The sequence below is a fragment of the Sus scrofa genome, chromosome 12, assembly GCF_054392235.1.
Source record: "Sus scrofa isolate SSC_HxYL_T2T_F1_AM1 chromosome 12, Sscrofa_HxYL_maternal_Yorkshire_Landrace_v2.0, whole genome shotgun sequence".
Taxonomy (NCBI): domain Eukaryota; kingdom Metazoa; phylum Chordata; class Mammalia; order Artiodactyla; family Suidae; genus Sus; species Sus scrofa.
In genome coordinates, this window is record NC_139394.1 from 11,671,053 (window position 1) to 11,690,712 (window position 19,660).

The 19,660-nt window shown below is 48.2% G+C and overlaps 1 protein-coding gene and 1 long non-coding RNA gene across 2 annotated transcripts in view; one reads left to right on the forward strand and one right to left on the reverse strand.

Annotated features, from left to right (window-relative positions):
• Nucleotides 1-19,660, forward strand: part of FAM20A (FAM20A golgi associated secretory pathway pseudokinase) — a 50,788-nt gene that overhangs the window by 4,185 nt on the left and 26,943 nt on the right. The window lies entirely within an intron of this gene.
• Nucleotides 459-6,142, reverse strand: LOC146398042 (uncharacterized). Its single transcript, XR_014820902.1, has 2 exons — nucleotides 2,924-6,142; nucleotides 459-2,501 (listed from the first exon to the last, which is right to left on the reverse strand). It is a non-coding gene; the product is annotated as an uncharacterized LOC146398042 (long non-coding RNA).

Below are 19,660 nucleotides of genomic sequence, written 5' to 3' on the forward strand. Positions count from 1 at the left end.
GCGGAGTTCAGGGTTCCTTCCCTGCCCAGAAGCTGCCCAAGCCAGACGACATCTGTCCTTTGATATGTCAGAGCTGGTTAGTGTGGCCTGGCCGTTTGTCCACATGTCTTTGGTTGGTTCCTCTGTAACCCTCTGGTCTCACAGTCAGGGTCAAACAGGGTCATGCCTCCCTGGTGTAGAAACTTCGGCAGCTACAGCACAGATGCAAGTTCTTTAGCCTCTGCTTTTCTTTCCTGGCCTCTCCCTCAAGTACCAAGAAGGTTATATTTTCCTGTAATTACCGATTCAGCATTTCTCAAACGTGTGTGTGTGTGTGTGTGTGTGTGTGTGTGTGTGTGTGTGTTTTCCCCTCCATCAGAAGCTCCTGGCTTTCCCTCCCCTCCTGCCTACTTGCCGTCACTGAAGAAAGCCTGGCCCTGAGTCTCTCTTTGAAAATCACAGCAAAGAGACTGTGCGGCTTTGCAAAAATGACAGTTGTTTAAGAGGAGTAAATTGGCTCCAGTGTTTCTGGAGAAGCTTTGAGAAGATCCAGAAGCCAAAACAGATAGAGGGGAGTGGGGAGAGAGAGCCAGAGGAGATGAAAAAGAATTCAGCTGAACAAGAAAATGGTCTAATCTTGAAATTTTTGGAGGACAAGCTCCTTCCTACCGTGGCATCTGAGGAATGAAGGATAAAATCTCCTTATTCCCACCCTCTCCTTTTTATCTCTTTCCTGCTTATCTCAAGCTGGCCCCAGATCATTTGGAGCACAGATTTATTGGGAACAGGCAGTTCAACTAGCAGAGTGGATAAAAGTCCAGGTTCTTACTCATGGATGCAGGCCATTTGTCTTTCATGCAGAGTCAGCAGGACCCTGGCCCATTGTCTGATTCTTCCACCAGTGATGCCAGGCTAAGAAAGGAAACGGCTTCCTTGGATCTGAAAAGGGACCTCAACCACAACCTGTAAATGGTCAGCCGAGGGAGTGGGAATCTGGACTTCCATTTCTCTTCTCTCCCAATTAGAGCCTTGCTTGGCTGGTTTGGGGAAAAGCTATTATTTTAGTGGTTTCCAAATCCCAGGACTTGTAACTGGAGGAAACCTCTCCACTCCTCTCAGAGTTAAAAGCTCCAAGCAGATGGTTTCTGAAAGGGCCAATCCAGAGGCCATTTACAGACTCCTTCGCCTTCATTCCAAAGCCCAGTCCTTGCTGCCATGACCGCAGCAAAGGCCTAAATCAGGGAGGATACCCATGCGTTCATCCCAGGAGGACGGACACGTCCTGTTTCCAGTTACATCCAAATAAGCCCCTGGGCCAAAATCCAGACAATGTTTATCAGCTGTTCCATTGCTCCCAACCCCTGACACCCTCCTTTCATCCTAACCAAGTGCTTATCCATCTGGGACTTCAACTGTCTAGTTCTTTGCATGCAAATCTTCCTCCCTGATGGCATGCTGGGTCTGTGCCTGATCCACACAACCCTTGCGAACTCAAGCCTCACAATTTCTCTGGATGTAGGTGCAGGATTCCAGGATGCACCCCCTGGGGGCCAGGGCCGGATGTACACACACCTCCTCATTATCCGATCCAATGCTGGTCGAGGTACTGCCCTAAAGGGATTTGACGGACGTAATTAAAGTCCCAGATGGGTTAACCTTGGGCTAGGGGAGTCATCCACGTTTGCAGGTCCCAATCACACAAGCCCTTTAAAAGCAGAGTGTTTTCTCCAGCTGGTTGAAGAAGAGGAAGTCAGACACTCCAAGTATGGTAGGGTTGGGGGTACCATCACCAACTTGAAGATGGAAGGGGCCTTCTGGCAGGAGAGGCGAGTGACCTTCCGGATCTGAGATGGGCCCCCGGCCGCAAGCCAACCAGGAAACAGGGACCTCGGTCCTACAACCCCAAGGAAGTGAATTCTGCCGACAACAGGAATGAGGCATGGAAGCAAATTCTTCTTCAAACCCTCCGGACGAGAACAAAACCTGGCCAACGACGTAACTTCAACCTTGCAAAGCCTGTGCTAAGCTGGATTTTTGACCTCTAGCTCTGGGAGCTCCTGGATGGGTGTTATTCAGAGCCACTAGGTTGGTGGTAGTCTGTTACACAGCATAGAAAACACATTCGGCACTGCTTTTTGCTTCATATTATAGAGAAAATGGGATGGGAGGTGGTTATAACTGGTCTTCTGAAGGCAGGCAGCTAGCAAACCTAGAATCCAAGCTCTCTAATCATCAGCTCCACCGTGGTGCATCGCATCCTTGGATGTCCACGGGTCCTTGCTTTTCCTCTTCTGAAAAGACTCCGTCCACCACCTCCACCCACTCCGGTCCCTCCCTGACCAGATGTCTCCTCTCTGTGTCATTAGTTGTTAGGACTGTGCACTGTCCAGCTTCACGGCAGCTGAGATTCAGGTGAGCATGAATGGCTGCTTGCTCCCGGCATGAAGCGCCCTCAGTTGGCACATGGTCACACAAATACGCCGGTTTTGTAGTTTCCCAGAGGGGACAGCCAGAGCACATATCTGAGGAACAAATAATTGGGGACTGATGACATCAGGATTTGGGGGCTGTTAGTCAATGGCCTATTACCTACTGGGGGGGGAAGAAAGCCTTGAACAGAACCAACCTAAACTGTAAAGTCACCCCACTTATAACCCCCCCCCCATAGAAGTCTAAGGCAAAGCCAACCCGCCGAGACCTTCAGAAATTGGGATTTGGGATGTTCTTTCTATCGCAGTAGTGTAAATAAAATCAATTGCCAAAAAAATAAAAAAGCCCTGAAGAAAAGTTGAGAAGGTGTCATTTGCCAAGAAGAGAGAATTTCCTCAGCTTCCTGAGCTTTCTGAGAAAGAGCAGCCAAGAAGTCATGCATTAAAGAAAAGCAGGAAACCCAGAGAGAGCCTGACTTAGCCAAATCCCTGCCCACCCCTGGGTAGGTGCTGACCTGTGTTTTTCTTGTGATTATTCATTAAACTGGAGGCTGATGAGAGCCTGTGGATCCTGCTGAAGCAGGCTTTTGCATGGCTCAAAGCTGAGTGGGGATACCAGTTTAACAGCTGCTGCGTTAGTGGAGCAGAAGTTCCTAGGAAGAAAGAGCATCTGGGTACCTGTTATTCTAGGCAGGCACACACATATATGCCTAGTGAAAGCCATAGTATGGGGGGGAAGAAAGGGTTTAGTGGTTTTTATGGCCTGTCACTTGGCAGGATGTCCTATGGTTGAAATGTGAAATCAGAACTGAGTTTGAGTGCCTTGGAGATGCCAGCATCCAGGACTTTCGATCCCTGGAGGCTGACCTTGGAAGCCAAGAACTGGAGACAGCCAGTGTAATTTGGCTTGAGCAAGAAGCAGAGTGAAGAACCAGAAAAAGGCCTATTTTATTAGATTCCTTAGTAACACAGATAACTTTGCAAAGTGGAATAGAAACGGGGACTAGAAAACAGTGGAAAGCTGTGGTTCCTAAGACGCCAAGAGCCTGTAATAAAATTCAGCAAAATATGGAGAGTAAAAGAGAAACTTAAGGAGTGGTTGGCACAGGGGCACAAGAGCTGAGACACTGGACCATAAAAACAAGGTGGCCTGGGAAGAGAGAAGGTTTTAGAAAACTTGGAAAAGGTGGATGGGTTAGAAAAGAGCTCTGCTGGCGGAAGAAAATCAGAGCTGTTCAGCCCTGGGAAGTCAAGTTCAGCTCTCAGAAAACTTGCCTTCAACTGTCTACATCCGGGTCAAGCTCTGTAGGTTGTGGGTAAATAGTTTTGATGATGCTCCCCAAAACGGAGTCTGTACCAAGGGACAGACCGTCTCTCCTGGCCAATGCAAGTGTCCCACAGGGTCTCGGTTTCATCAGTTTTAAATGGGATTTTTATATTTCTGATCCATTTTCTTCAGTGGCTGAATAGTTACAAATCCTGAGGGGAAGGCGTATGTACTGACACTCACAGCTCGGCTCTTGTCTTTTCACGCTGAGTTAAAAATTCTGCACAACCAGCCATTGCTTCTTTATGCCTTCTGTGCTCCTCTGAGCACTGAAAGATATTAGAGAAAGTCAGATTGACCGGTCACAATTTCATAATCAAATTAAGATGCTTATCAACCACTGCCTCATTGCAGTTTTTTGTTTTTTGGATCTTACTGAGTTCAGCTTCCCTTAAGTTTGATGCATACTTTGCATTCTGTGCATATATTTATTTTCATAGGAAAGAGTACATTATGTGTGCAAAGTGTTGCCAATGCTCTTTGGTCAGATACTTTGATTTCAGGGGACAGAAACCCAACTCCCATCAGCGCAAGCAGGAAAGGAAATGGAGAAAATCAAGGAACCAGAACCCAGTCATCTGTCTCTACTCTCCTTATGCTTAGTCTATCTGCCTGTCTTAATCCTTCCCGACAGCCCTGGGCCCAGAAGGAGAAAAGGGCTTCTCGGATTTCCCAAAAAGAAAGATTCTGCGTAAAGATGCGGATTGGTCAAGTCTGGGAATACAGCTAGACTGTACAGGGTTATGACTGGTCCAGTTTCGAGGCCCACGCCCACGCCTCAACCAATCACAGATTCTGGGGCGGGGCGGAGTCATTGGAAACTCTCCGTGGAACTCTTCATTCAAGCTACGTGGCTCCTGTTGGGAAGAGCAGTTCCCCCAAACCCGGCTGGGTGCCCAGACCTCAAGTGACCTAGAAGAGCTTCTGTGACCAGAGTGATGCTAGAAAGTTTCCCAATTTATGCCTGCTGCAGTCTAACTCCTGTAATCCCTATTCTGGAGTTCTACTGTGGTTTTTAAAAAAGTTCATTCATAACAGTCTTAATATCGGTAGAACTTTTACACCAACCATTAAAATTCTGGCAAGAGGATAGGAGTCTTTACTTGTTTGGGCTTTCTCTTAAATCGACCATGCTCTCTTCATGGAGACGGAAAGAGGAAATCGATGTGGGCCCATTAATGGGCTCCGGTCTCTTTCTCCTGTCAGCTCCACTGAGAGCCAAGATACCTGTGTGTTCACCCTCAAGGGAAGCACGTGCCTCCTTTAGGCTCACTTATGTTCTTCCTTTGGAAATGAAAAGGGTGAGTCTGTGGTCCCTGAAGACTCCTGCAGCGGTTTTCCAAGTCTCGCCCATCCTCAACCAGGACTGATTCTTCCAAGTCCGTCACAGTGAAACTATGGACAAGCATTCTTCAAGTGGGTGTCATGAGTGTCCACGGTTCCTGGAGGTGTTTCCCAGGCTCTGCAAATGATGAATTACATTCGGAAAGCAGATACTTTGAGGTGATTTTGACGCCATATGAGAAAACCGACACCTGGTTGGGTTTTGCGCTCGTGGGACATTGAGATTAATGTCAGTGATAACTTGTGTAGACAGATGGCTTCTCCTCCCATTTTTGTTTCATCGAGGAGTATCCTGAGATTGGAAGGTGAGCTGCTAAAGACTGTTTCCTGTCCCAACTACTTATGTATTTATCAGGACTGTTTATACTCTGCTTCCAAATTAATTCGCAGAAATTAATTGGGTACTGAAATAAGACTATTCCTGTCCTTTAATCCTCTTGATTTTAAGTGCTCGATCTCATAATCCTATTACCCCTCTTGTTCTTATTAACTTTTAAAAATAATTTTTCATATTTGACCATGTAGATTTGATTTTATAGCAATAAACTATTTTATACACTGGGGAGTCTGTGTAAGATTTCTATTGGAAAAATACTTGAGAACAACTGATTTATATACAGTGATAGAGTGGACTTCTTTTCTTCTTTTCTCAAAAATTGATGTGTCTAAAACCCAAGCTTCCTGCTCCCCTTGCCCCCGTTCTCAGTTATCACTAATGAGAGCAGTCTCTGCTCTCTGAGAACTATCCCCCCTCCATGGCTTGGCCAGTGCTTATGATCAGTTGAGCATTAGAGAGTTCCCATCATGGCGCAGCAGAAACAAATCCGACTGGGAACTTTGAGGTTGCAGGTTCGATCCCTGGCCTCACTCAGTGGGTTAAGGATCCGGCGTTGCCATGAGCTATGGTGTAGGTCGCAGACATGGCTCAGATCTGGCATTGCTGTGGCTCTGGGGTAGGCTGGCGGCTACAGCTCTGATTAGACCCCTAGCCTGGGAACCTCTATATGCCGCGGGAGCGGCCCTAAAAGGACAAAAACCAAAAAAAAAAAAAAAAAAAAAAAAAGGGGGGGGGCGGAGAGAGCTCTTTTAGGCCCTGTGGGCTCTTTGCTTTAGTTTCCTAACAGGTCACTCTGAACCCTAGTGGTAAATGTTCATATGGTTAACACCATGGATATGCAGAGTCCTTTCGAGTTCCCGAAGCTCCCTTAAACAGTCTGTAATTAGTTCATTACTGAAAAAGTGTGGTCTTTACTGCCAGTAAGAGGTTGACCTGCATATTCCCATGGAAAGATGTCCAGTCGGTCTGTATTTTATTATAAAGCAGCAGCCCCTGGCATCCCCCCAGGGTGGTGAGGCTTCAGTTGTCCAGTGAACTCCATGTACAACCCCTGATGAAAAAACTTGTCAGGAGCCACAAGTGCTGCTTGTCATGAGACCCTCAGAGGCCAGACCTCTCAGATAACATGCCACTGAAATGGACAAGAACTCCCTGGGTGCCATATTCCATGGCCTCAAAGCAACACAGGGGAGGGAGTTCCCGTCGTGGCTCAGTGGTTAACGAATCCAACCAGGAACCATGAGGTTGCCGGTTCGATCCCTGGCCTTGCTCAGTGGGTTAAGGATCTGGCGTTGCCGTGAGCTATGGTGTAGGTCGCAGCCGTGGCTCAGATCCTGAGTTGCTGTGGCTGGGGTGTAGGCCGGCGGCTACAGCTCTGATTAGACCCCTAGCCTGGGAACTTCCATATGCTGTGGGAGCAGCCCTAGAAATGGCAAAAGGACAAAAAAAAAAAAAAAGCAACACGGGAAAATCCAGGCTCCACACTTATGACAATCGTAATCATTCTGTGATTATATCATAATGCTGAGAAACTGAGATCTTTTAGTGTTATTTGCTATCAGAAAATTAAGTATTCCATCAAGGATGGCTTTTATACCACAGACTTTTCTGCCTCAGTGGCTTGGACTCCTTGTCAGAGAACCTTTTAGGAGCTGCAGGGCAACAGCTGGGTGCCTGAGACATCCCACTTCTAGGAAGCTGGAAGTCTATAGTCTTTAAGCCATCAGATCTCTGGGCATTTCCTGACCAGGTTCTGAAAAGGGAATTCAGTCACTGTGTTTGTTTCCTAGGGCTGCGGTGACAAATTGCCACTGCTTAAAGTCCCTGCTGGGGACTCAAAGCAACGTAAATTTATTCTTTCAGGGCGCTGGAGGCTGAAATCAGAAATCGAGGTGTGGCAGAGGGCAGCACGCCCTCTAGAGGCTACACTGGAGAATGCATCCTGTGCCTCTTCCAACTCGTAAGGGCTGCCAGCATCCCTTGGCTTATGGCTGCATCACTCTAGTCTCTGCCTCCTTAATCATGTCACCTCCTCTTTTGTCTCTGTGTGTCTCTGTCTTCTGCTCCCCTCCCTGTGTCTCTCTCCTATAAGGACACATGTCATTGGGTTTAGGACTCACCTGGATAATCCAAGACAATCTCGTCTCCAGATCCCTAGTTACCTCTGCACACACTCTTTTTCCGAATAAAGTCACATTCACAGGTTTTGGAGATTAGGTCACAGACATATCTTTTGGGGAAGCTCCATGCAGCCACTACACTACAGTCTCCTTACAAATACAAAGGCCATACAGTTGCCATTTTATTTTTTAATAGAAAGATTGTTTTGTCATTCCCATAAAAGATTAACATAAAAGATTTATTTAGGCATTTCCTTCGTGGCTCAGTGGAAACGAATCCAACTAGGAACCATGAGGTTGCGGGTTCAATCCCTGGCCTCACTCAATGGGTTGAGGATCTGGCGTTGCCGTGAGCTGTGGTGTAGGTCGCAGACAAGGCTCAGATCTGGCGTTGCTGTGGCTGTGATGTTGGCTGGCAGCTACAGCTCCAATTAGACCCCTAGCCTGGGAACCTCCATATGCCGCGTGTGTGGCCCTAAAAAAGGACAAAAGCCAAAAAAAAAAAAAAAAAGATTTATTTATATAAAAGGAGTATTTTATCATTTACACAACAGCTTTTTTTTTTTTTCTCTCTGCTATAGCTTGGGATACACGAGGAATGACAGTGCATTTAGGATAAAACCCCTGGCAGTGCCTGCAGGGTGGCTTGTCAAGGTTGTCATTCAGGACAGAGAAATAGATCTGGTAATTAACTGAACTTGAGGTAGGAACAAAGGCTCTTTATGAAGGTCAGGGAGTCCAAAGGGATAGGTGAGTGAACCCAAGCTGCCGACTCTGTCCAGAGAGGAGCTGAAGGGCTGAGGGCAGGCTGGATTCTCCACAAGACAGTGCTTTGGGATCTGCTATGACAGGTGAGCTGACAGCTAATCAATACATCAGAACTGTATGTGACTGCAAAATATTGGGCTGGAAAAGTACTAAAATAGATTATAAGCTGATGCCCACCTTAGGTGAAAAGGACCATCAATAAAGCAAGCCTTGGGTGGCTAATCTGAGCATTGGCACTTACCAATGGCCCCTCGGGGTTAAACTCGTTGCAAAATGTACACCCCAGATGCCTGAGTGAGGTGGCGTTCCGTTCTGTTATTAGCTGTAGATCCACTGAGAGGTCTGGGGAGGTCGGCTGAAAATGATGAGCTTGGATTTATAGCAATTGATCTGCAGCCCTTCTTTCTGGCAGGGGCAGAGCTAGCGGTCTGTTTAGGCTTCATATAATTGGTTGACAGTATAACCACTTTATCTGCATGGATGAAAAGTGCTTCTTCCTCGCTTTCCTGGCAGGGGGCGCTGTGCCTACCTCACTCCCAAGTATTTACTCATTAAGGTATAAATAAACAAGAAGATGGGCCAGGACACTTGCCCCCTCCCCAGAGATGATCAGCAGACTCTTTCTTATCCTCCAGGTCAACTTGCAAAACTGCCCATACAGAGAAATCTTTCCTGTCCCTCCAACCTAAAAGGGTCCCTCCTTTACCAGCTCTGCTTTATTTTCACCAGAGCCCTTGACATGACTTAATACTCTTTTATTGATCAATGTGCTTAGCGTATATCCTCCCTAGATTGAAAGCTTTTTAAGGATGTATTGAATGGAATGGATGTAGCCACACCCTGATCCTTAGAACGTGACACCAGTTATCCTATCTGGGGAAAAAAAATCTCTTTGCAGAATCTCTTTGTAATGAAGTTGAATCATGAGATATGGGCAATCAGGCTAGATTATCTGGGTGTGCCCTAAATCCTATGACAGGTGTCCTTATAAAAGAAAAGCAGAGTGAGATGAGACACAGACACAAAAGGAGGAGATGCTGTGACCCAGAAGGCAGAGACAGGAGGGATGTGGTCACAAGCCAAGGAATGCCAGCAGCCCCTGGAGCTGGAAGAAGCAAAGCATTCATTCTCCCATGGAGCCCCGCAGAAGGAGCACGGCCTTGCTGGCACCGTGATTTCCAACTGGTGGACTCCAGGACTCCAAAAATCAATTTCTGTACAGCCACCATGTTCAAGGTCATTTGTGAGCGCAGCTGTGGGAAACGAACAGGACGGATGCTAGTTTGCTTCTTTGGCAGTGTCACCCCAGTGTCCAAAATGGTGCTTGCTCTTAACAGGTGCTGAATAAGTGTTTGGTAACTGAATGACTAGAAGAGGACCTCAGAGGCTCTGTGGTTAGGCAGTTGTGGGTTTAAATCCTGAGTCTGCTCTGTAAGCATTGAGAGATCTGAGGCTCATTTCCTCCAGCCTCAGTTTCCTGCTCTGTAAAGTAGGTGGTAATGCCTACCCTAAGGGGTGCCAAGAGGGCAGAGTGAGGTTACGGGTGTCACATACGGAGCAGGGGGCCTGGCTCTACAGCCCTGGGTCCCCCATAGGTCCAGGATCACTGGCTGGTTATTCTTTGATGTTCCGTATGGATTATTTGATACCCATCAATAGCCACTCTTATTCATTAATGTTTGATGCCTGCCTAGATGGAAGAGGAGGAGAAGGAAGCAGCATTCACGGTTCCCAGATGCCAGGGAGAAACACCCGTGCAGCCCCCAGCCTGCCTGGCCTAATTATACTGGCTGCTTCCAGAGAGAAAAGACACTATTGATCTCTGCACAGTCACTTCGACATCAAATACCTAGAGCGTGCAGACAGGGAGAAAAGCAGACCTGGGCCAGTCTCCAGTTAGACTCCCTATTTCAGAAATCACACACACACACACACACACACACACCCTGAATTGACGGAAGCCTGCCTTCCCCTCCCCTCCCCCTTCCTCCCCCTCCCCTCCCCCTTCCTCCCCCTCCCCCTCCCCTTCCCTTCCTCGCAAGCATTTATCAGCCAGTTAAACAGGCTGATCTCCGCTTCCGGAGACCCTTTACCCTTGTGACCTTGCCTCTGATGAGTGGGTGGCGTGGACCACGGCTGACCCTCTGGCTCAGCACCAAGCCTGCAGGAGGCGCCATCTCCTTGAATCCTCCGAACAACCCCATCAGAGAGGCTCTGCAATGACTACCCCGTCTTCAGATGAGCACTGAGCTCAGACAAGCTCCGTTACACAGGACACTCGGTTGCAAAGGCAGAGGTTCAACCTTCCCGTTCACTTGGCCTCCTGTCTTAGATCGGGACCAGGAAACGAATCCTAGATGCGATTTGAGGGCTGGAAGCATAGTGGGCGGTGCTCTCAGAGTCCCAGCCCTTCGAGGCCCAGGGACGGGACGGGCCAAGCAGAACTGCTTCCATCCCGCTGCTCTGGAGGGGTAGGCTGCTGTGGCCTTTCTGGAGAGGAAACTGTCCATAAGCCTCAAAAGCTTTTAAAATAGCCCAATCATCCTTATACACTGTAGACATTTTTTTTTTAATTTTTATACTAAAAAAAAATGTTGTGTTTTTATAGTCAGAGGGTTAAAACATGATTGGTAGAATCTCTCACCCGTATTCTGATTTCAGGCTTGGGTTTAATCACGACTCTGCCACTTCTTAGCAGGGCGACCTTGGGCAGTTGCTTTGTGCTGCCTTTATCTGGCTCCCGCATCTTTAAAATAGAGGTTGCAGCAATAATACTTTATTTATAAGGAGTTTCTGTGAGGCGTTTCAATGAGTTAAAATTGCAACGTGCAGAATTCTCATTGTGGCTCAGGCAGTTAAGGACCCGACATGGTCTCTGTGAGGTTGCGGGTTCGATTCCTGGTCTCACTCAGTAGGTTAAGGATACAGTGTTGCTGCAAGGTGTGGTATAGCTCGCAGATGTGCCTCAGAGGTGGTGTCGCTGTGACTGAGGTGTAGGCCTCAGGTGTAGCTCTGATTTGACCCCTATCCTGAGAACTTCCATATGCCGCGGGTGCACATGTAAAAAGAAAAAATTTGCAAAGTGCTTAAATCGTGCTTGGCGCGGTGTAAGTGCTATAGGTGAGCGTGAACTATTTTCCTTATTATTATTCAGACTGTAGAGCCTTTGGGGGGGGGGTCACGTTCCTCTTCCGTCTGATTTCTGTTCACAGGGACCAAGGTCCACCTGGTTCCCACACCCCCTTTGCCTTCTGGTCCCCCTCGTGCCATCCACGCCAGCTCAAAAGCCCTTATCTCTGGGTAGGTCCTAGCTGCTGAGCCAGAGCTGTGACTCAGAGGTCAGGATGGGCTTGGGGACCCAGTTAACCCCAGAGGGAAAAGGAGTGGTCTGTTGCGACACAGCTCCCGAGGAGGAGGAGGAAGTGATCGTATTTCAAATGGAAAGGAAGAGGTTTGTGTCGGGAAATCAGCCCATTTGGCAAAAATCTCCCTGAAACCTTGGTACAGTTATTACTTTCCCAACGGGAAACAGATAAGCAGGTTCTGTGTTTCCATCTCCACCCACCACTGCCATCCTGATTTTTAAGGAGTTTCCACCACCTTTCTAAATAAGTCCTTGACAAAGCCTCACGTTCTCTGCAGCCCCTGGGGAAGAGCAGAAAAGGCTGAGATCAGAAGCCCTGGCTCTTAGCTTCTGCTTTTCCCCTTACCTGGTGTTACTTCCACCAAGTAGACCTTCATTTCCTCCTTGGGGAACTGGAAGGATGATCTGGCCACCAGGTTGGAGGGGGCTAGAGTAAGACAATACAGGGAAAGGGACCCCTCCAAATACATTTGTGATGCAAATAGGAAGAGTAGTAGGTAGAGAGAGCTGTTGTGGCTCCGTGGGTTAAGAACCCGACATAGTGTGCATGAGGATGCAGGTTCAATCCCTGGCCTTGCTCAGTGGGTTAGTGATCCCTCATTGTGGCACACTTCAGCGTAGATTGCAGATGCATCTCAGATCCGGTGTTGCTGTGGCTGTGGTGTAGCTGCAGCTCCAATTCAACCCCTAGTCTGGGAATTTCCATATGCCACAGGTGTTGCCCTAAAAAGAAAACAAAGAGTATGAAATAAAAAGATGCATCCTAAGTTAAATAAGTGCTACAAGGCTATGGCAGAGGCCCCAAAATCCATGTGTTCCCCCAGGGTGTCCCAGCCCCCTGGCAGTTAGATGGAACCATGTGCCTAGTTCTAGCCCATGAGATGTGCGTTAAAATCATCTACATCAGAGTTCCTGTCATGGTGCAGGGGAAACAAATTTGGTTAGGAACCATGAGGTTGCAGGTTCAATCCCTGGCTTCACTCAGTAGGTTACGGATTTGGCATTGCTGTGAGCTGTGGTGTGGGTTGCAGACATGGCTCGGATCTGGCATTGCCGTGGCTGTGGTGTAGGCCCATAGCTGTAGCTCTGATTAGACCCCTAGCCTGGGAACCTCCATATACTGCAGGCGAGGCCCTAAAAAAAGTAAATAAATAAATAAATAAAATAAAATCATCTACATCACTTCCCAGCCAGAGCATTCAAGAACCAGCACTTAACCCTCAAGTTCCCGCCTTTTCTAGCCCTGCTGACTCTGAAGGCCCCATCCTGGGATCTTGATGTGTCTATCAAGCTGATTCCTGAGTCACTCTGTGGAGCAGAATCCCTGCTGACCTTCATTAGACAAGTAGCATGAGTGAGAAATAAACCTTTCCTGTGTTAAACCACCAAGATGGCAGGACCAAAATTGTTACTCTTCAGAACCTGATTCTGCTCTCCGTGTTCAAGGGTAAAAAAGGATTTATTTCTCTCTCTAAAATCACAGCAAATGGGACTCTAAGCCCCCCTTCCTACTAGGTTGGTTGGAAATTCAAGCTCAGTTATCACTGGAATTCCTTTCCCCAAGTCCCCTAGTGTTGGGGCATGTTCTCAGGGTCTTAGGTAATGGAACATTTAGGGAAGACTCTCCAGGCCAGCTGGTCTCATGCTGGAGGGTGGCAGTGTTGCTTCTAGGCCAAGCTCAAGCACAGCATTATTTTCTGAGATGGGTTTCTGGTGCCTAAAATGCACCTTCCCAGGCGTGCATGCATTCCTCAAAATCTATGCTTCTGTCGGCACCTCCCACTCTCTGGCCCACCTCCATCCCTTTCTTGCCTATCTCTTCCCCAAGTTTAGGCTTTACAAAAAACAAAAAAAAATTTAAACCAGAGGAGGAAGGGGGAAGCCTGTCTCAACTTCTACGTGGTGTTAAATCACAAACATTCTCTAAGACAAGGAAACACAAGGTCTGGCCACCTTGGGTAAAATTCCACAAGAACAAAAAACACATTAATATCTCAATAAATTATCCTTCCCCACGGGTGACTTCTCATGCTGAGGAGGAAAAGAGGCCAAACTCTGCAGTTATCCTCTCAGTGTGTAAATCAGATGGAAAAAATCGTATCATGCAAATTAGCACCAGTGCACAGGCCAAGGGCTTGAAAGAATTTAATCTGTGGGGAAGCCACAAGGAAACTTGTCTATGAACCATGAAAATATGTGCCCCCAGCCTAAACGCCCTGCAGTCAGCCCCTTGTCCTTCAGATGCCCATGTCTGTGTGACAGGGAGCAAGGCGAGGCTCAAACACTTTTTTTTTGGGGGGGGGGGTCTTTTTGCCTTTCCTAGGGCCTCTCCTGCAGCATATGGAGATTCCCAGGCTAGGGGTCGAATCAGAGCTGCAGCCACCAGCCTACACCAGAGCCGCAGTAACGTGGGATCTGAGCCGTGTCTGCAACCTACACCACAGCTCATGGCAACACCAGATCCTTAACCCACTAAGCAAGGCCAGGGATCGAACCTGCAACCTCATGGTTCCTAGTCAGATTCGTTAACCACTGAGCTACGACGGGAACTCCAAGGCTCAAACACTTTTGAAGAAGAGCATATTCTGGTCACCCTTAGATTATGAAAGGATGAAGTGTCTGGATTTGTCAGACTCCTCCTTTTTCTTAGTCCACTCTGAGTCCCGTCTTTAGACCGAATTTCTGTTTTCTGTGCTCAGGACAATGGTGGAGGAGAAAGAGGACCCATAACCATCCAATGTCACTGCCATTTGTTAACCGTGTGTGTGAGAAACATATTTATTTACTTTAGAGTGTACAGCTGGAGGATGAAAAGAGCCCAAGCTATGACATTTCGGCGGTTCAATATTGCATTTTTCGCAAGTAAAGCGTGTGTTGGTATTTTATCAACGTGCTTGTTAGGTTGGTCTAAGCCCGACAGCTAAATCACTGCTGACTCCCATTTTTCGTTAAACAATTAAATAACGTTTAAAGTTTTTGCTGTGCAGAAGACATAGGAGGAGTGTAGGAGACCCTGAGGAAGGCTTTTATGCTGTCTATGGAAAGTATTAAATTGTCCAGAGTCCAGAATCCATCAGAGCAATTTTCAGGTCATTATCAGAGGATTAAGTGCTTTATTTGCTCATGATTCTGTGGCTCCAGCCCAGGGTTTCTCAGCCTCAGCACTCCTGGCATTTGGGGCAGATAATTTTCTGTTGTGCTAACTCAACAGAAAATTAAATAAAATAGTATTCAATGACGCCATACATTATAGAATGTTTAGCAGCATCCCTAAGGACTTCCCCAACCAACCATGATGCAAAAATGTCTAAATATGGCCAACCCTGAGAGGTGAAATTGCCTTTAGTTGGGAATCTCCGGTCTACACCGTGGAGGCGGTATTCTTTGGAAAAATATAGCTCCCGGCTCTGGGACCTCGGCCCTGGGAGTCATCACATCATGGTGAAATTGAGGTGAAGTGTTAACATTTAATGTTTCCCAAAATGTGTTAGGAATAAGCCAGAAGAGGTCATCGTGTGCTATGTAAAGAAAGGGTTTAGGAAGTGCCCTCTGAACGGGAGGCCTGACTGCAGGACTTCTCAGAGCCTTTACTGTCTTTATGGAACTGTGACTCTCCCAGAAAAGTTAGAGTTTGCAGCTCTTTCTGATTTCAGTTTGCGTGGAGCAGGTGAGGTTTGTCAGTCTTTTGGGTGCTAAGCTCTGTGCCCCGGACCAAATCTGGGAAACTCAGCCCCGCCAGGAGGTATCTGCTAGTTCCCTGTCTCGACCCAGAGGTCCCTTAAACCAGGGATTGCTCCTGCCATCTTCCCCAGGGAGTCCAAGCTACTCTCATCTTCGGCAATAGGTCTGGAAATCATTGCCAGAGTAGAGATGCAGGTTTCTCACTGAGGTCATAGTCCCAGCTCTGGGAGTGTCCCTCTTGGTGCCATAGGCAACTGTCTCACTCTGTTAGGTCATCTAGAATCAGTAAGGTCTATTTACAGTAGCAAAGACATGGAGACAACCTATGTCTCCATCAACGTAGGAAGGAATAAAGAAGATGTGGTATAGATATAGAATGGAATACTACTCAGCCATTAAAAAGAATGACATTTTGCAGCAACATGGATGGGCTGGGAGGGCATTATGCCAAGTGAAAAAAAGTCAGAAAAAGAAAGACAAATACCTTATGATACCGCTTATATGTGGAATCTAAAAAATGCAACAGGGAGTTCCCGCTGTGGAAATGAATCTGACTAGCATCCATGAGGACGCAGGTTCGATCCCTGGCCTCACTCAGTGGGTTAAGGATCCAGCATTGCCGTGAGCTGTGGTGTAGGTCAAAGATGTGGCTCAGATGTGGCATTGCTGTGGCTGTCATATAGATCAGCAGCTGTAGCTCTGACTCAACCCCTAGCCTGGGAACTTCCATATGCTGCAGGTGTGGCCCTAAAAAAAAAAAAAATTTTAAAAAGGAGTCCCCATTGTGGCTCAGCAGTTTAAGGACCCGACATTGTCTCTGTGAGGATGCAGGTTAGATCCCTGGCCTGGCTCAGGCCGTACAATAAATAAATAGAAAAAGCGAGAACAAAATCAACAAGGGCTGAGCAAAATGGGCAAATCTGGCCACTTTGTTAAGACCAAGAAGAAAAAAAAAAAAAGAAAGGTCACCTTTTGGGTCGTAAGGACCTAGGATTCCTCATTTTTAGCTCGGGTTTCTGTGTCAGTTAAGTCAGTCCCCAGCTACCCCTAATTAACGTCTTCCGTGAGACCGTCCCCAAGTGTCCCTCGATGCTTGCCCCATCCAGATGGAGCTCCTGCTTGCATCTCGTGCCTGTGGGTCCCAGGGGAGGAGCCTGGGGGGTCAGAGGGGAGCCTGGGCTCAGCGCTTCCTTGTGAGCCGTCAGAGGGCAGTGCATGGACCACAGGGTGAAAGGCACAGAAGGTGAGGATGAGGCGCTTGACCTCAGAGGCCAGTTGGCCAGGTTCACACAGCGGCTCTGCAGCTGCCGCTCGCCAGCCAGGTGACCTTGAGCTAGCTCAAGCAGTTCCCCAACTCCCGCAGGCAGTCTCCTCATCTGTAAGACAAGGCCGACCGCGTTCCTGCCTCACAGGTTGCATGTAAAGGGCTGTGAGCCAGTGCGTGTGGCATGTGTACAGGAGGTGCTGGCAGGAGCCTGTGTCCGTGGGAGGACTCCAAGCAAGAGCACGTGGCAGGCAAAGCCAGAGATGGGTGAGGAGCCGGCCGGACAGCCGGAGAGGAGGCGCTGGCCGAGCTCCCAATTGCCACCTGTCACTGGAGTTCCCATGTGTTCATAGCAGCTTGTTTTACCGGCCAGCCAGGTCCATTGAAAGGGTTCAGTAGGCAGCATTCCAGAACTTGGGATGGGATGGAGACGCCTGTCAGCTCCCCCAGGGACAGCTCCTGGGAGGAGAAGTTGGTTCCTTGGGGCGCGGCCCTTGGACTTGGTCTCAGGAGCAGCTGTGGTTCATCAGCTCCATCAGCGGCTTGGCTGCAGTGGCTGCTTGGACTTGCTTCCTAGCGCTGCTGTCACAGATCCCCACGCACTGGGTGGCTTGTCCCAACAGAAGTCTATTCCCTTACATTTTGGGAGGGCAGAAGTCCGAAATCCACGTGGAGGCTCTAGGGGAAAATTCGTTCCTTGCTTCCTCCAGCCTCTGGTGGCTCCAGGCCACTCTGCTCCAGTGTCAAACTCTGGGCCACACTGCCTGCTCCCCTGCTCTCTGTCTCCCACCCCGAGGGTCTGTCTTCTGAGAATATTTGGGATGACATTGGGGGCCCACCCAGATAAAGCAGGGTCATCACCCCATCCCCAATCCCTAACCTAATCATCCCCGCAAGTCCCTTTGGTCAGAGGAGGGAACATTCACAGGTCCCAGGATTAGGATATGCGTGTCCTAGCCATCACCCAGCCCGCCCCAGGGCCATCCCAGGGAACCCAGCCGTGAGCGCTTGTCTCATCCTAGCGGGCAGAGCTCAGAGAAGCGGGAAGTGATGCATCAGCGCAAATAATCCTTCCCAGCCCTCCGTCCCTCCCCACCTGCATGAGGCCTGGAGCCCCCGATATAAACGGAATCTCAGAGGTCATAGTGATAACTCACTAAGCAACTATTAATTCATCCTCACTAAGACTCCCATAAGGCAGTACATTTATTATCCCTATTTTTCAGAGGCACAGAGAGGTCAAATAACCTGCCCTAGGTCACACAGCTGTGGGTGGCAGAGCCAGGACTGTGCGCGAGAGACCTGCCTCTCTTACCCTCCCTTCTCTCAGGTGGGTCACTAATGGTGACTCTGATTTACAGAGACAGCACCATTGTCACCTGTCACCTACCCCTAACCATCAAGCTGTAGCCCAAAATCCAACCAAAGCGGATATTCCTTCAGGGCTGAAGGCCAGACTCCCAGGGGTGCATGCATTTCTGTCCCGGGAAGTGAGATGAGGAGGTGAGGAGGGACTGGGGACCCCCTTGGGGTCTGAGAGGTGACTGGCAGACCCGGCTCATAGTGTCCGGGATCTCCCCTGGACCTCCAGGCACAGAGGAAAACAGATGGGGAGGCAGAGGAAGAGACAGGGATGAAACGGGGGCTGTGTGCTTGGAGCATGTAGGATGGCGCAGAGGGCAGACGTCTGTTGGCACCCTGTGCCTGTTTATAAAAAGCCACAGGATTTTGATGGCGAGCCCCCAGGTCTGCTGAGTGTATTTGAGGAGAGTGGGCTGTTCTAGGTAATTCAGTAGTGAGAACCTGCAGCCTGAAGGGACCCAAAGCTCTCAGAAATAAAGTCCATTCACGTGGGAACCAGAAAAACCAGGTCCCTTCTTGGCCTCAGTCCCTCCAGCCAGTACTGCTGTTCTGAGTTATCCTCAGGTGCCGGCTGGGAGAATCCAGAAGGTCCTCTACCAAGGAGACCATGTGTGTGGTTGCCAAGGGGGAGGGGGCTGGGAGAGGGATGGGGTGGGAGGTGGGGGCTAGCAGACGTAAGCTGTTATATATGGGATGATAAACAAGGCCTACTGTATAGCACAGGGAACTATATTCAATGTCTGATGATAAACCATAATGGAAAAGAATATTTTTAAAAGACTGTGTGTGTATGTATATATATGTATAACAGAATCACTCTGCTGTACCGCAGAAATGAACACAACTGTAAATCAACTCATTTCAATTTAAAAAATAAATTAATTTTTTAGAAAGGTGGTCCTTTAGATAAAGCCCCTGGCTTCCCTAAAATAATGTGCCTGACAGTGAGGTTCATACCAGGTACCCAGGCAATAGTTCCGGGTTGTGAATTGCATGATTGCTTTTCAGAGGTGGCTTTCCCACAAAGCTGACAAAGCTTCAGCCCAGGGCTTCTTGCTTCCTCTGTGGGTGCTGGAAGCTGAAGAATGAGGTGGGCTTGGGGTGGGGAGCCAGCTAAGAGGGGAGGCAGGTGGCAATCCAGGTGTATTTCTAGGTTGAAGTATGAAATCTCAGGGGGAAAAGCTATCTGGATCTTCAAGGCACTAGGAATTTGTTGGTAGCTTTTCTCATTCCAAAGTAATAGTCCTTCTCGTGCCTAATTTTGTACTCAGTTTTGTACTTTTTTCTTAGAAATGGTCTTCCGAATTGTATAGGGGACAGGTCCCACTAAACCTGGATCCTTCTTGCTCACAGGAGACATGGGACAAGACAAAGGAGGATTTTTTCCAAACTCATCCCCACCGGGATCCAAACGACTCAGGAAAAAGTTCTTTCTAAGACCAGTGTCAAGGATAAGAATATCGAAGCAGACATATGCATCAAGCAGATGCACAGATTTAGTTCCAAAGCCAAGTCCCTTAGGGACTCGCTGTAATGCTTTTGTAATTTTCTTTATGGCAGAGTGCTTTTGGAAATTCATAAAGTGAGTAAGATGATAAATAAGTAAATAGGTAACCTTATGAGTACCATTCTAACGGAGATAGAATTCTAGTGCAATTCCCGGGCTCAAGAGATTCCCCCCCCAC